Here is a 12,893-nt window from a genome sequence, read left to right on the forward strand (position 1 = left end):
CAATCTGGAGAGTGGGTGGCACAGTAGTTGCCACTGCTACACCACAGTGCCAGGGACTGGGTTCAATTCCAATGACTGTCTGATTGTCCCCTTGCTTGGGTTTCCTCCCGGGTGCTCCGGTTTCCTCCCATAGTCCAAAGATTTGAGCGTTGGGTAGATTGTATCCTGGGACCTGCAGGCTAGGTTATGAAGATGGGGGGGGGGGAGAGTGGACATGGGTGGAGTGCTCATTTGAGGGGTTGGTGCAGACTTGATGGGGCGAATGGCTTGCTGCATGGTAGGGATTCTGTTTGGTCCATCGAGTCTGTACCAACCCTCTGCCTAGGCCAACTCCCCTGCCCTATCCCCAAACCAACCTAACCTTCACATCTTTAGACTGGGGGAGGAAACCGGAACATCTGGAGGAAACCCACACCGCTACAGGGAGACGGTACAAATTCCACACACTCTCCCACTGTGCCACCTCGCATTCTATAATTGAACCGTGCTTTCAAAGTACCAACAACAGCTTGAAGGGCTGAATGGCCTCCTGTGTTGCATCATTCTATGAATCTAGCGGACAACAATTGGCATCTCGCAATCAGGAGATGCAAAGCATGAATCCTGCTCTAAAAGAGTGAGGACAAAATCTGGTTTGACATCCCTCTCTTAATAATGGTCCAAGGTGACATGAACTGAGATCCTTTTCTGGTGTATGTTGGGAAGTGATTTTTATGAAAAAAATTGATAATGAACTATGCAAGGGTTCCCGCCTCAATATCCTTTCAGGCAATGAGTGCCAGATTATCTTCACCCTCTAAGTGAAAGAGTGTTTACTCACATCTCTTCCCCCCCCCCCCCCCCAAAAAAACCTCTTGCCCCTTATCTTAAATCTATACCCCCGGTTATTGATTCATCCGCTAAGGGGTAAAGGTTCCTTCCTGTCCATTAGTATCTATAGCCTTCTTAATTTTATGTACCTGAATCACGTCCCTCCCTTGCCTTCTCTGCTCCAGGGAAAACAACCCCAGTCTCTCTTGATAGCTGAAATGCCTTGGTGCAGGTCTTATTGAAATATTGCAGGACAGACCCAGCAAAGGTGGCGGCACAGTGGTATACAGTTGGGAGGGAGTTGCCCTGGGAGTCCAACATCAACTCTGGACCACATGAAGTCTGATGGCATCAGGTTAAACATGGGCAAGGAAACCCCCTGTTGATGACCACACGCCGGCAGGCAACCATCAACTGATGAATCGGTACTTTTCCACTTGGAGGAAGCACTGAGGGTGGCAAGGGTGCAGAATATACTCTGGGTGGGGGACTTCAATGGCCACCAAGAGTGGCTCAATAGTACCATCACAGACTGAGCTAGCTGAGTCCTAAAGGACCTAGCTGCTCGACTGAGACTGCAGCAGGTGGTGAGGGAACCAACAAGAGGGGAAAACATACTTGACCTCATCCTCACCAATCTGCCTGCTGCAGATGCATCAGTCCATGATAATATTGACAGCATAGTAGTACAGTGGTTAGCACTGTTGCTTCACAGAGCCAGAGTCCCAGGTTCGATTCCCGGGTTGGGTTACTGTCTGTGTGGAGTCTGCACGTTCTCCCCATGTCTGCGTGGGTTTCCTACAGGTGGTCAGGTTTCCTCTCTCAAGTCCCGAAAGACGTGTTGTTGGGTAATTTGGCCATTCTGAATTCTCCCTCCGTGTACCCGAATAGGTGCTGGAATTTGGAGACTAGGGGCTTTTCACAGTAACTTCATTGCAATGTTAATGTAAGCCTACTTGTGATAATAAAGATTATTATTTTAAAAAAGTGATAGAACATAGAACGATACAGCGCAGTACAGGCCCTTCGGCCCTCGATGTTGCACCGACATGGAAAAAAACTAAAGGCCATCTAACCTACACTATGCCCTTATCATCCATATGCTTATCCAATAAACTTTTAAATGCCCTTAATGTTGGCGAGTTCACTACTGTTGCAGGTAGGGCATTCCACGGCCTCACCACTCTTTGCGTAAAAAACCCACCTCTGACCTCTGTCCTATATCTATTACCCCTCAATTTAAGGCTATGTCCCCTCGTGCTAGCCACCTCCATCCGCGGGAGAAGGCTCTCGCTGTCCACCCTATCTAACCCTCTGATCATTTTGTATGCCTCTATTAAGTCACCTCTTAACCTTCTTCTCTCTAACGAAAACAACCTCAAGTCCATCAGCCTTTCCTCATAAGATTTTCCCTCCATACCAGGCAACATCCTGGTAAATCTCCTCTGCACCTGTTCCAAAGCTTCCACGTCCTTCCTATAATGAGGCGACCAGAACTGTACGCAATACTCCAAATGCGGCCGTACTAGAGTTTTGTACAACTGCAACATGACCTCATGGCTCCGGAACTCAATCCCTCTACCAATAAAGGCCAACACACCATAGGCCTTCTTCACAACCCTATCAACCTGGGTGGCAACTTTCAGGGATCTATGTACATGGACACCGAGATCCCTCTGCTCATCCACACTACCAAGAATTTTACCATTAGCCAAATATTCCGCATTTCTGTTATTCTTTCCAAAGTGAATCACCTCACACTTCTCCACATTAAACTCCATTTGCCACCTCTCAGCCCAGCTCTGCAGCTTATCTATGTCCCTCTGTAACCTGCAACATCCTTCCGCACTGTCTACAACTCCACCGACTTTAGTGTCGTCTGCAAATTTACTCACCCATCCTTCTGCGCCCTCCTCTAGGTCATTTATAAAAATGACAAACAGCAACGGCCCCAGAACAGATCCTTGTGGTACGCCACTCGTAACTGAACTCCATTCTGAACATTTCCCATCAACTACCACTCTCTGTCTTCTTTCAACTAGCCAATTTCTGATCCACTAATCTGATCACCGCACAATCCTTGTGAAGACAAAATCCCATTTTCACATTGAGGATACCCTCCACGTGTTGTGTGGCACTACCACCGTGTACAATGGGATAGACTTCGAACAGAATTAGCAACTTAAGACTGGGCATCCATGAGGCGCTGTGGGCCATCAGCAGCAGTAGAACTGTATTCAACCTCATGGCCTGCCATATGCCCCACTCTACCATTACCACCAACTGAGGGGATCAACTCTGGATCAATGAAAAGTGCAGGAGAGCATGACGGGAGCATCAGGCATAGTGAAAAATGAGGTGTCAACCTGGTGAAGCTACACCACAAGACTACTTGTGTGCCAAACTGCAAAAGCTGTAAGTAATAGACCGAGCTGAGCGATTCCACAACAAAAGCATCAGACTAAGCTCTAGTCCTGCCGCATCCAACCGTGAATGGTTGTGGACTATTAAACAACTCACCGGAGGAGGAGGCTCCACAAATATCCCCATCCTCAATGATGGAGGAGCCCAGCACATGTGTGCAAAAGACAAGGCTGAGGCATTTGCAACAATCTTCAGTCAGAAGTGCCGAGTGGATGATCCATCTCGGTCTCCTCCAGAGGTCCCCAGCATCACAGATGTCAGTCTTCAGCCAATATGGTTCATTCCACGTGATATCAAGAAACGGTTAAAGACATTGGCTACTGGAAAGGCAATGAGCCCTGACAATATCCTGGCAACAGTACTGAAGACTTGTGCTCCAGAACTAGTTGTACCCCAAGCCAAGCTGTTCCAGTACAGCTACAACACTGGCATCTACCTGGCACAATGTGGAAAATTGCCCAGGTGCGTCCTGTCCACAAGAAACAGGACAAATGCAACCCAGCCAATTACAGTCCTATCGGTCTACTCTCCATCATCAGCAAAGTGATGGAAGGAGTCATCAACAGAGCTATAAAGCGGCACTTACTCAGCAATAACCTGCTCATGGATGCTCAGTTTGGGTTCTGCCAGGGTCACTCTGCTCCTGCCCTTATTTACAGCCTTGGTTCAAACATGGACAAAAGAGCTGAATGCCTGAGGTGAGGTGAGATCGACTGCCCTTGACATCAAGGCAGCATTTGACTGAGTATGGCATCAAAGCACCCTAGCAAAACTGGAGTCAATGGGAATCAGGGGGAAAACTCTCCACTGGTTGGATTAATACCTGGCACAAAGGATGTTGTGGTTGGTGGTCAATCATCTCAGCTCCAGGACATCACTGCAGGAGTTCCTCAGGGTAGTGTCCTAGGCACAACCATCTTCAACTGCTTCATCAATGCACGTGACTGCAAAATGTTCAGCACCATTCGCGACGACTCAGATAATGAAGCAGTCCATGTCCAAATGCAGCAATATCTAGGCTAGGGCTGACAAGTGGCAAGTTAAATTCATGCCAGACAAGTGCCTGGCAATGACCATCTCCTACAGAAAGGATCTGACCAACGCCCCTTGACATTCAATGGTATTACCATCGCTGAATCCCCCACAATCAACATCCCGGGGGTTACCATTCATCAGAAACTGAGCTGGACTAGCCATATTAATCCTGTGGCTACCAGGGCAGGTCAAAGGCTAGGAATCCTATGGGGAGTAACTCACCTCCTGACCACCCCCCCCCCCCCCCCCCCCGCTCCCCCCAAAAGCTTGTCCACTGTCTACAAGGAACAAGTCAGGAGTGTAATGGAATACTCTACACTTGCCTGGATGAGTGCAGCTCCAACAACACTCAAGAAGCTCGACACCAGCCAGGACAAAGCAGCCAACTTGATTGCTACACCTTCCAGAAACATTCAAACCCTCCACCACAGATGAACAGTGGCAGCCTTGTGTACCATCGGCAAGATACACTGCAGTAACTCACCAAAATTCCTTTGACAGCACCTCCCAAACCCACGACCACCAATACCATCTAAAAGGAAAAGAGCAACAGACCATCAGAACTGTGTATATAACTCCCTCGTGGTTAGAATCATAGAATCCCTACAGTCCAGGAGGCCATTCGGCCCATTGAAATGGCACCGATACTTTGAATGACCACACTACCTAGGTCCAATCCCTGTCCTATTCCTGCAGTCCCACTTAAGGGGCAATTCAGCATAACCAATCCACATAACCTGCACATCTTTGGACTGTGGGAGGAAACCAGAGCACCCGAAGGAAACCCACGCAGACACGGGTAGAACGTGCAAACTCCACACAGTCACCCGCGGTCGGAATTGAACCCGGGTCCTTGGCGCTGTGAAGCAACAGTGCTAACCACTGTGCCACCACAATGTCCCCAAATGTTCTTTGTCAGTTACTATTTATTAAATGTTCAATTATCTGTGCACTGGTGGTTCGAGTTGCTGTAGAGATGCAACAGTTGGTACAACGTCACTGAATTATAGTGGAAATGTAACTCCAGTAACCTCTGGACTTCTGGGTCATCCTTCAGGAAGTGGCTGTGTTATTCCACTGCACTCTGCAGAGGGGGTTGCCTCCAATGGCTGCTCTTGACCACACTAATCCTTCGCTTCATCTTTCATTTTGACTATCGTGCCATCTAGTGGCAAGTGAATGGGATCTCACTTTAAAGGAGCCTTCTCCCTGCATTACTGGGGATCTGGGATGGGAAGTGTTGTATGGAGCAGTCTCCCTCTCTCTCTCATCTGTTTTGAGCCATTTTAAAAAAAAGTAACTTTATGGACTCCCAGCCGACCTGAAATTTTTATGTGGCCTGTATCACCATGGAAACTGAGAGGATGTAGGCCGTATGTTACTTAAAGGCTGTTGCTCCTGGATATTTGGCGTAGGATTTCCTCATGCTTCTGCTCCTGAGCAAGATGACCTTTTACAGGTAGGACACTGGGGTCCACTTGCCTCTATTGCAGTCTTCTCTGTGTCTGATGGAGGAGAGCCCATTTCCAAGAACGGTGGGCACTAGAGGGCTCAAGAGGACACGTTAGAACATACAGTGCAGAAGGAGGCCATTTGGCCCATCGAGTCAGCCCTAACCCACTTAAGCCCTCACTTCCACCCTATCCCCGTAACCCAATAACCCCTCCAAACGTTTTGGACATTAAGGGCAATTTAGCATGGCCAATCCACCTAACCTGCACGTCTTTGAACTGTGGGAGGAAACCGGAGCACCCGGAGGAGACCCACGCAGACCATGGGGAGACTCCGTACAGACAGTGACCCAGCGGGGAATCGAACCTGGGACCCTGGCGCTGTGAAGCCACAGTGCTATCCACTTGTGCTAGCGTGCTGGCCGCTGGACATGGGAGACCATGTCATTTCATTTGAGAACTTTCCTTTGTTTATGATACCGTTCTGTCCCTTTAGAACGAGGGCAATCCAGCTCAGACAGACAATTCTTTCTAATCAATCCCTCAATCCCAAAAATTAAACACAATCACAGTCTGTTTAGCGGTGCGGAAGTGAAGTCATCCGCCCTCGACCTCTGATTTGTTGCTGAAGAACAGCACCGTTTCCTGTTACAATATTGAAAGTTTCTGTTTTGCACACCAAAGGTTGGAGAGCGAACCAGGAGCGGCGACCCAGCGGACTTGGCTTTGAAATTTAAAGAGGTGAAGGATTTTTTTTTTTGTTTCGGGTTTGGGAGAGGATGCGCGATTCTTTCCTATCTCGTGTATAAACTAAACATTCTAACTTTTCGCAGACAAAAGATTCGGTCCCGTTTTGTTTCTGGTCTGAAACATTGTCGAGTCAATGTCGTGCTGTCACGATCGTTCCTTGACTTTAATTTTGATCCTGGGAGGGAAGGCACTGATTGTAAGTGTTAACGTTTGGAGGAGAAGGGTGTGAGATAGTTTTTGGAATGTCGCAAATGCTGCGATACATTGTAGCAGCTTGTTCAGAACGTTGCAACATTGTCTCGGAATGTTTCACATGTTAACTTCATCAGCGTTGGGAATGTTACACCGTCTCCAGGCGCCTGAAATTGACAAGTGCTGTGAAATTGACCTGTCTTTCCCCACCCACGGTGCAGAATCTCTCCCCTGTGTGCTGCCGTATCCAATCCTCAGTGCCCCGAGAAGATTCCGTCCTCCTTTTCACCCTGGTTATGCAGCTATGAGTACGTTTTTTTAAACCCAAGATGTTGAACTGGATTGATTTGTTTGGTTTCCCTCGACACGAATCTGTGTTGCACTTTAAATCGTACCCTGGAATTGATCGGGGGCCACTTCCTCTGGGAAGCTGCACCGTCTGTTGGTTGTCTGTAAAGGAATCCCGAACAAGGGAAGTTTTAAATTAAGCATTTGTCAGAAATTGCACCCCCTCCCAATTTCCTGTCGCGCCCACGTGGGGCAATACACAGCATTGTTGTGATATGGCAAGAACCACCCTCCCAATGGGCAACTGTGCCTAGACCAGTGAAGCCGCACCCAGTTTGGGGGGAAGGAAGCAGACAAATTAAATTATTTTACGGATTCTTTTCACCACTAAGTCTATTATTTCGTGGTTTTAAAAGGATATATACATTTTTTTCCATTTCACGTCCCCCTTCCTCAATTCTGTCTCTCGCTCCAGTTTAATCCCGCCCTTGTCTTTCATTGCTTTCTTCCTCCACCCCCCCCCCTTTAAAATAAATTTAAGAGTACTCCATTATTATTTTTTTCCCAATTAAGGGGCAATTTAGCGTAGCCAATCCACCAACCCTACACATCCTCGGGTGGGGGTGAGGCACACACAGACACGGGGATAATGTGCAGACTCCACACGGACAGTGACCCAGGGCCCGGATCAAACCTGGGACACCAACCTATTATTGCTTTTTAATAAAAACATCACCCACTCCGTATTCCGCCCTCGGGCAGGCGTAATTGAAGCTATCTTTGGGTTTGAAGGGTTAAAATAGGAGGACAGGTCGTGTCAAGCTGCCTTGTGTTCTCTTCAGTGCAGACGATTAAAGGGTAATGCAGAACAAGTTTCAAAGTTTAGCCAGGCCATTTTTTAGCAAGTGAGTTAAGGAATTTTCACCCAAGGCAGGGTGAATGAAATCTGGAATTCCTGTTTGTCTTTGGGGAGTCAGTTGAAAGCTTCAAGGCTGAGATGGACAGACTTTTTATTTAGTGGATGTATCAAAATTTGCAAAACTGGGGCTGGTAGTTATGAGAAGATTTTGACAAAATTCAGAAAGGCATCAATAAACTCTCAAAATGGGCATGCCCATGGCGATTTAACATTAATGAAACATTTTGGCAGAAATAATTGGGGAGGTGACATTCTCCTTGCAGCACATGTCTAAATGGACAACGTAACAGAAATCTGGGACACAGGCACATGAATCACTACAAGCAGCAACACAATCAATAGGGCAATTGGGGATGGGCAAAAAATGTTGGCCTTGTCACTGACGCTCAAATCCCAATAAAAGAAAACACACAAAGCCACTAAACAAGCAAATTTTAGTCAGCAGTTTTGGGTGGGTGGGGGGTGCTCAGGAATTTCATATAAGTAATGCACAAAGAAGTAAAGGCAGATTATTGTCACGTGTATTTTAATTGTTTAAGAAGCTTGCCGGTTCTGTGCCACTATAAACAGCGTGTTTCCATTCTGATGCTGCACCATCTGCTGATTACATGATCTGGAAATTCACAGCCGCACCCTGCCTTCCAGGCTACCTTTCAATAGCAAAATATCCCAAAGAGCACAGGACAGAAAGAAATGGACAGAGCGAAAAGCTGGGGATGGAAGGGTGACTAAAAGCTTGCTCCAAACGATTGACATTTTAAGGAGAGTAGAGAAGTCTAGCGAGGAAATGTCTGAAGGTATGGCCGTGAGCTGTTGGTGAACGAAGTGAGGGATTCGAGCAGTCCCGAAGTTGGAAGAGCGGCGAGGGTCATGAGACTGGCGGGTACAGAGATAAAGGAGGTTGAGGCTGAGAGTCCTGCAGGAAGGAAGATGGCAGGGTCTCTGGGTCGACTGGTGGGGCCAATCCCCTCACAGTGGAAACTCTGACCGAGGTGATGTTGGTGGAGTTCGAGAGGCTGCTTGCCAAGCATATGGAGGTGCTTAAGAGGGAGTTGATGATGGCGATGAAAGAATGGGTGAAGGAGATGATTGCACTGGTAAAAGCAGCAGTGATGAAGTTGTAGGTTGAGGTGCGGGAGCAAGGAGAGAAGCTGAATGCGGTGGAGGAGGCACTGTTGCAACACAGATACCAATTCACCTTGATGGGTGAGGAGCTGCAAAGGGTGGACGAGGTCAACAAAGGGCTCACAGCCAAGGTGGAGGAACTGGAGAACAGGTTGAGGAGGCAAAACCTGAGAATTGTGGGCTTGTCCAAGGGGGTGGAGGTAGAGTCCTTTGCGAAGATGTTTGCGGAGTTTAAAAAAAAGAAAAAAATTTATTATTTGTTTTCCAATTAAGAGGCAATTTAGTGTGGCCAATCCACCTAACCTGCACATCTTTGGGTTGTGGGGGTGAAACCCATGCAGACACAGGGAGAATGTGCAAACTCCACACTGACAGTGACCCAGGGCCGGGATTCGAACCCGGGTGCTCAGTGCCATAGGCGGCAGTGCTAACCACTGTGACACGTGCCACCCTGATGTTTGTGGAGTTGATGGAGAAGGAAATCTCCCGCTACGAACTGGACCGGGCACATTGGTCACTCAGGCCGAAGCCTAAAGCGAATGAGCTGTTGAAGGAGGGTGGCCTTTGGACGGGTGAAGATGGCATTGCATGGCTGCGGAGTGAGATTTGGAGTGGTCTACCCTGCAAAGATGAAAGTGACTAACAATTCGAGGGATTTAAAACATTTTTTTTAGAGTACCCACTTCAGTTTTTCCATTTAAGGGACAATTTAGTGTGACCAGTCCACCTAGCTTGCACATCTTTGGGTTGTGGGGGTGAAACCCATGCAAACACAGGGAGAATGTGACCCAGAGACGGGATTGAACCTGGGACCTTGGCGCCGTGAGGCAGCAATGCTAACCACTGCGCCACCGTGCTGCCCAAGTGATTTTTAATTTAAGGTGGCAGAGGCGTTCGTTACAGCTGAAGAACTGGCACTGAGATGATAGTTGGGATTTAGACTTGGTTGGTGAGGACGAGGATGTTTTTCTTCTGGAGGGTTTTCTGTTGGATTGGGTTTTTCTCTGTTTCTTGAAAGAGGGGGGTTTGATTACATGTGTTCTGGGTTTTGGTTTTCTTTTTTCCTGCTGTTCTGTATTGTTTCTTGGTTTAAAGGAGGCGGGTTTTGGCCAGGTGGGGCTGGGTTACTGAGGAGGGGGTGGGGCTTTGGCGGGGGTTACCTCACTAACAAATGTAAGTTGGCTAGTGAAAGGGCGTTTGGTGGGGGGAGCGGGCACGGTCATGGAGCCTGATGTTTGGAGCAGGTTTGGATGGACATGGGAGGTGTGAATGGTGGGGGGATGGGATCGATACTTGGTGAGGTGTGGAAGTAGATGTGGGGCGGTTTCTGGGAAGGGGGTTCGATGGTAGTGGATGGGGGTTTCTGGGAAGGGGGGGTTTGACGATAACAACAGGATATAGTGGGCCTGGCCAGATGGGCAGGGCTCGGGGTAATTGTGATGGCAGATAGGAGAGGCAGGGGTGTGAGAGAGAACCCCCCCCTCCCCCCACCACCAGTGAAGGTCAGAATGGTGACTTGGAGCGTGAGGGGATTAGGGGGACCGGTGAAGAGTTATTGCGTACCTGAAGCACGGTAGTACAGTGGTTGCACTGTTGCTTCACAGCTCCAGGGTCTCGGGTTCGATTCCCAGCTTGGGTCACTGTCTGTGCGGAGTCTGCATGTTCCCCCCATGTCTCCCCGTGTCTGTGTGGGTTTCATCCGGATGCTCCGGTTTCCTCCCACAAGCCTCGAAAGACATCCTGCTAGGTGAATTGGACATTCTTAATTCTCCTCTGTGTGCCTGAACAGGCGCTGGAATGTGGCGACTAGGGGCTTTTCATTGCAGTGTTAATGCAAACCTACTTGTGACAATAAGGATTATTATTATTTAAAAGCTGATGTGGTGATGCTGCAGGAGACCCATTTGAAGGTGAAGGATCATGTGAGGCTCAGGAAGGGTTGGGTGAGTCAGGTTTGTCATTCGGGGTTCGATAGTAGGGCTCGGACGGTGGTGATCTTGGTGGGCAAGACGTTGGGGTTTCTGATGGAGAAGGTGGTAGCTGACCAGGGGGGTAGGTACATGATAGTGATTGGTGTGTTGGAGGGAAGATTGGTGGTGTTGGTAAGTATATATCACCCCAATTGGATGAGGTGGGGTTTGTGAAGAGGGTGTTGGGTGCCACCCCGGTTCTGGGTACCCATGAGCTGATAGTAGGAAGGGGTGGAACATGGTCCTGGAACCAAGGGGGGAGAGAGGGTGTGAATGTGTTGGCAAGGCTTTTGAAGGAGATGGGTGGAGGGAGTGTGAATGTGGAGATTTTTACACCAACGAGACTGGGAGTATTCGTTTTTCTCTCCTGTGCATAAGGTGTTTTCTAGGATTGACCTTTTAGTGGTCGGGGAAGGTGCTGTTAGCTGATCAGAATACTTGGCAATTGTGATCTTGGATCATGCTTCGCATTGGATGGATGTGGTGTTAGAGAAAGGGACAGCCTGGAGGCTGGAATGGAGAATGGATGTGGGGTTATTGGTGGGATCGGAGCTTCTGTGACAAGATAGGGAAAGTGATTGAGGAGTATGTGGGGTTTAATTGCACGGGGCGGTCGGTTGTCTGGGAGGCTCTGAAGGCGGTGGTGGGGGGGGGGGGGGGAGTTGACTTTGTTTCAGGCTAAGGTGGATAGGGAGGAAAGGGAGCTTTCAGGCTACAAATTGAATTTAGGGAAAAGTGAATACTTTGTGGTCTCCCCTCCGGACAGTGCAACAGTGGAATGCCACCCTAGATTTCCCACTCCAGTCCCTGACTCAGAGGTTTGAGTACTATGAACTGAGCCATAGCTGTAAATGAGATCAGTTACTATATCATTATTGCTACAGAGGTGAAAATTATTAACTTGCGAACATGCATGTGAATTAGACATGATGTGGAGATGCCGGCGTTGGACTGGGGTGAGCACAGTAAGAAGTCTTACAACACCAGGTTAAAGTCCAACAGGTTTGTTTCAAACACGAGCTTTCGGAGCACGGCTCCTTCTTCAGGTGAAAGGAGGTGAAAGAAGGAGCCGTGCTCCGAAAGCTCGTGTTTGAAACAAACCTGTTGGACTTTAACCTGGTGTTGTAAGACTTCTTAATGTGAATTAGAAGCAGGAGTAGGCCACTTGACCTCTCGAGTCTGCGCCGCCATTTCAAAAGATCAGGGTTCCTCTGATTGTAATCCCAACTCCACATTCTCACCTACCCCATATAACCTTTCACCCCCTTATTTATCAAGAATCTATCTACATCGAGGCAGCACGGTGGTGGAGTGGTTGGCACAGCTGCCTCACGGCGCCGAGGATCCGGGTTCGATCCCGGCCCCAGGACCCTGTCTGTGAGGAGTTTGCACATTCTCCCTGTGTCTGCGTAGGTCTTGCCACCACAACCCAAAGATGTGCAAGGCAGGTGAATTGGTTACGCTAAATTGCCCCTTATTTGGAAAAAAAAATTGCGTACTCTAAATTTAGAAAAGGAAAGAATCTATCCACCTTTACCGTAACAAATATTCAAAATCTCTGCTTCCACCGCCTTTTCAAGAAGAGAATTCCATAAGACATAGGAGCAGAATTAGGCCACTCGGCCCATCGAGTCTGCTCCGCCATTCAATCATGGCTGATATTTTTCTCATCCCCATTCTCCTGCTTTCTCCCCATAATCCTTCATCCCCTTATTAATCAAGAACATATCTATCTCTGTCTTAAAGACACTCGGGTGATTTGGCCTTCACAGCCTTCTGCGTCAAAGAGTTCCACAGATTCACCACCCGCTGGCTGAAGAAATTCCTCCTCATCTCTGTTTTAAAGAATCGGCCCTTTAGTGAGATTGTGTCCTCTGGTTTAAGTTTTTCCTACAAGTGGAAACATCCTCGCCACGTCCACTCTATCCA

General features: G+C 48.3%; 1 protein-coding gene across 1 annotated transcript in view; it reads left to right on the forward strand.

The window, feature by feature from the left end:
- The first annotated feature begins 6,310 nt into the window (after positions 1-6,310).
- The window catches only part of zgc:114119 (uncharacterized protein LOC619273 homolog), a 34,168-nt gene continuing 27,585 nt past the window's right edge, over positions 6,311-12,893 (forward strand). The window contains exon 1 of the mRNA XM_038798538.1: positions 6,311-6,461. The gene's annotated coding sequence lies outside the window, so the exon portion shown is untranslated. The remainder of the gene's footprint in view (positions 6,462-12,893) is intronic.

The sequence above is a fragment of the Scyliorhinus canicula genome, chromosome 1 (genome assembly GCF_902713615.1).
Source record: "Scyliorhinus canicula chromosome 1, sScyCan1.1, whole genome shotgun sequence".
In the NCBI taxonomy this organism is placed as follows: domain Eukaryota; kingdom Metazoa; phylum Chordata; class Chondrichthyes; order Carcharhiniformes; family Scyliorhinidae; genus Scyliorhinus; species Scyliorhinus canicula.